This window comes from Neophocaena asiaeorientalis, unplaced genomic scaffold (genome assembly GCF_003031525.2).
Source record: "Neophocaena asiaeorientalis asiaeorientalis breed wild unplaced genomic scaffold, Neophocaena_asiaeorientalis_V1.1 scaffold145, whole genome shotgun sequence".
Lineage (NCBI taxonomy): Eukaryota > Metazoa > Chordata > Mammalia > Artiodactyla > Phocoenidae > Neophocaena > Neophocaena asiaeorientalis.
Window position 1 is genome coordinate 2252945 of NW_020172629.1, and position 4003 is coordinate 2256947.

At 56.9% G+C, this 4003-nt stretch overlaps 1 long non-coding RNA gene across 9 annotated transcripts in view; it reads left to right on the forward strand.

Annotated features, from left to right (window-relative positions):
• Positions 1-17: 17 nt before the first annotated feature.
• Positions 18-4003, forward strand: part of LOC112395772 (uncharacterized) — a 28113-nt gene continuing 24127 nt past the window's right edge. For 6 of the 9 annotated variants that reach the window (XR_003002436.1, XR_003002441.1, XR_003002439.1 and 3 more), the window contains exons 1-4: positions 18-324; positions 579-785; positions 899-1036; positions 1713-3199. This is a non-coding gene — a long non-coding RNA (uncharacterized LOC112395772). Of the gene's footprint in view, positions 325-578; positions 786-898; positions 1037-1332; positions 1402-1712; positions 3200-4003 lie in introns of those variants that run through there. The other 3 variants (XR_003002437.1, XR_003002438.1, XR_003002440.1) reach the window with 3 other exon arrangements.

The window sequence follows — 4003 nt, forward strand, 5'->3', positions numbered from 1 at the left end:
GGCGGGCACTTGGGGACCACCCCGCCCCGGGCAGCGCCCGCCGGCTCTCGGCTCAGTCCGGCTCATTCCTCCCGGCCGCCGCCTCGTGCTCCGGAGCTGGGGACCCGGGGGCGGGCAGGAGAGGCCTCGCTCGCCCAGGACCTGCTCGGGGACCCTGCCCGCGTTGGTGATTGATCGTCGAGTCCCTATCACAGGCCTCCTTGGGCTGAGGAAACAGCTGGGGACTAAGGAAAACTCGAGATCCCAACCGGCAGATTCGCCCTCCGCCCCGGGGCCGCGTCCCTGCCTGCAGCCTGTGCCTGGACTCCACTTCCAGGCCGACCGGTGAGCGCCCAGGGTCCCGGAGAACGCCTGGGGTACCAGCGGCAGGTCGTGGACTTGGGTGGAGGGGGATGCCCAGACCCCCGATGACCGTACATTCGCCACAGGCCACCTGCAGCTCAGACATCTGACTGCGAGTCCGTGGGTCACGAGTCAAATCCTTTTCACCTGCCCTAATCAAGGTCAGTTAAGACTTGCGTGTCCACCAGGCAGCACGGAGCCTAAGCAATAGGCTGTTTGCCCGGGTTGTTTCCCAGCAACTTGGAATCAGCTGCGTCCAGTTGGAGCTGAACTGGTTGCGGCCGGATGGGACCACCGATTCCCGAGCCGGGCCTGCGCGAGGGCCCGCCCAGCGCCCTTTAGACCGTGCAGCGGCCTGTAGCCCAGCTACACCTGCGCCTGCGCAGAAGGAGTCCCGCAGCTTTCTCCAATCATCACCTTTCCCCGCGCTCCCCACGCCTCAGGTGGCCCTGCTTCTTTATTCGTTATCGCGTAAATAGCCCGAGCCCCTTCCCTTCCGGGACGCCAGAGCTGAGGTTTGCCCTCCTCTCTCCTGGCTTGGCCGCCTCGCCAACAGACCCGGGCGTCTCGGCGTTTGGCTTGCTGTGCATCAGCCCCGAGGAGCCCGGTTGGGTACCAACTGCACAGGGACACTGCAGCTCGGGACCGCTGACTCTGCGCCGCCTCTACCAGTTTGTGGTTTTGGAAGCATCAGGTAACCTTGGCTTCAGGCAGAATTTTCTCATTTGGGGCTTCTCCGTGAATGACACGCCTTGCCGGGGCGTTGCGGGGGTGGGGGGCGCCCTGCAGCCCTCCCCTCACAGGGGCTGTGCCCTCCGCTGGGGCTCCCTGCTCCGAGCTGTTCACTGACCCTTGAAGTGCATGGTCCCTGCGGTTTCTGTGGCTCTTCTTTCGGGACAAGCACTGTTCTTGCAGGCGCTTCTTGGGGAGTCTAACCGGGGCTGTTAACTGAGCAGTTGACTATAGCATCTGTAGGTTCGTCAGTGTGTGCTGAAAGCTGGTGATGTGACTGGGTTCAGGATGAGCGGTTATGCCCCCTCTTCCGTGCTTCATGTTAAGGTATTATTCCAAAGAGGCTGCTTTTGTTTCCTGCGCTTCACTGATCCCAGAGCAACTGTGTTGCTAGTTTTCCTGGGCTGTTGAAATGAGCTTTACCAGCTGTGAAAAAGAGCTGTGAATTGTGCTATCTTGTCACCGGTTCTTAAACTCTGATATATTGTATCCACACTCAGAAAATAACTTTGTTTCGTATTATATACAGGCAGCGGCTTTCAAACGTTTCAAGCGTTTTTCTGGGGAAAATAGATTGTGTGTGTGTGTCTGTGTGTCTAGGTGCCGACATAATTAGCACGCTATCATTCCTTCTCTAGATAACTTTCCATAGAAAAGGACATTATTCTAAGGAAGAGAAGTGTCACTGTCCACAATCCAAGACTGGCATCGTCTTCATTCTGTTGTCATCTGATACCAGGTGATGGTGATGACGACAGCCATACCTAATTTCTGTGTTCGGAAAAAATCCGGAAATGGTAAATTGAAATAAAACCCAAGTATCTTACATGCATATGCAAAACAAAGTTTACCAATGATAAATCCCGACTAAAAATAATCTGGACAGCTGGGGCCGTTTATTGGGTTTTTTTTTTTTTTTAGCAATTTCGGGGCAAGTGCCCCGTGCTCTGTCCACCATTACCTCTCCAGGGCAGGTGCTGAAATAAAATCATCAGAGAGAAGAGACTGCCGCTCGGAAAGTGTGCAAATGGTGCTCAAACAACACGCTAGCAGCGCCAATCCGTGCCAATACAAGCCACGCCCGTCTCTGACACACCTGTCCGGCGTGTCACGCTGGCGGCGAGTTAGTGTAAGGTGCAGGTGATGCTGGAGTTTAGGTCTCGAATTCTGGAAGGTCGCACTCAAGACGTGACTGCGAGGAGGGCCTGTTCTGTTGTTCTTGTTAAGATGGATCCGTGGGTCTCAGTAACGACCTTAGAAAATCCCGTCATTTCCCCAGATTGCGCACAGCAAGGCAGCTGCCTCGTTCTCAGAACTCTCCGGGCTTTTCCACACGGGCTCTGGGCTGTGCGGTGCCCTTGAGCCTGACTGCCTGGGGTCAGGGAGGCAGCAGAGGTCAGATGCGTCTCCTTCTCTGTTCCGCTCACGGCCCGAGGCCCAGAGGGAAGCAGGAGGCCGCTGTACGCTCGTGGGGACAGTCCTCTGCTCGGTGTCAGAGGGACGAGGACCCGGGAGATGTGCAGTACGTCCGGTGTGATGCTCCCGTCACGCCGATGGGACGCGACACCGGGAACGGAGCCGTGAGGCCCCCGACAGCCAGGGCGGTGCAGCCCGTCTGCAGAGACCCACCTGCTTCCCTGAAGCCTCTGCACATCCCCAGGACGCGAATGGAGGCACGTTTCCCCTGCCCAGTGATGGAAAGGAGTCCAGGAGCCGCGCAGGCTGCTTTCGGGTGGGCACCGGCCCCGCGGAAGGTCCCAGTGGGAAGTTGTGGGCACGTGGGGACCCGAGCAGGGCTGCCCTTGGGAGGGGCCGGGTGCTTTGGCTGCCGTGGCTTCTCGGGACCACCAGGTCATCACACGTTGCCCACGGAGCGTGCGTCATCCTGTGCTCACCTCCCAACTCGCTGCCTCGTCGGGCAGCTGTGTAACAGAATTCTCACAGAGCATCTCACTGCATGGAGAAAGCATCCCCACCCTCCTTCCTGCGCGTCAGGACCACCCCCCAGGGCACCAGCCCCTCCTCCCCTTACGGGGCCCAGGGACCAGCTTTGGAGCCCGTGCCACTCACTCCAAACGTCAGAGAACAAACACACCGCAAGACAGCCAACAGTTACACGACGGAGGTTTGTGACCCACGTGCCTCCGTCCCGACGTGTGTGTCTATGGGACGGGTTCTCACGCCTGCACCCTGGGCAGGCGGGCCCTCCCGGTGCTGGGCGCCTGCAGCGCTGTTTCAGGCGGGGCTGCCGTCCCTAACCGGGTGACTTGGGCTGAGTCACAGAGGCGAGCTGCCCCTCTCCACAGGGCCTCCTCCCCTCCCCCCTGCAGTGCCCCCTTTCCAGCAGTGACGGCCTCAGTGTGTCACCTTGGCCTCTAAGATCTAGATACATAACCTCAGAAGCCCTAGAGCTTTGCAACCTAACAGCTACGCAGCTCAGTGGGCAGACAGCCCAGCCTCCAAAGTCTGAAAGTTAGTTTTGGCCACTGATGTCTGGGTTCTCGTTGCTTTTGTGGCCAGCAGCTATTCAGAGGGCCTCCTTCTGTCTCTCCAGAACTGCTTCTCCAGCCATTGTTCTTTGGTTTAGCACAGTAAACGCTGGCTCTTTTCTGGGTCAAAACCCTTTTCAGATGTGATGGAAGCGACAGGAGAATGTGGACATGCACGCACACACACTCTCTGATGCATTTGGTTATAATTTAATTCTTCGTGGATTTGCGGTTTTGAAAACTTGGTTTAAGAGCGTTCAGTGACGGTCTCGAGGACAGAAGAAGGTGCCCACGATAGAATCTTTCCGATCTCCTCTTCAGCGCTCACTGGCTTAACTAGCGTTGTCTCCTTTTTCTCTTTTTTAAAGATTATGAAATACACGTATAACTTCCCGTTTTCGCTACTTTTTTTTTTTTTTTTTTTTTTTTTTTTTTTTTTT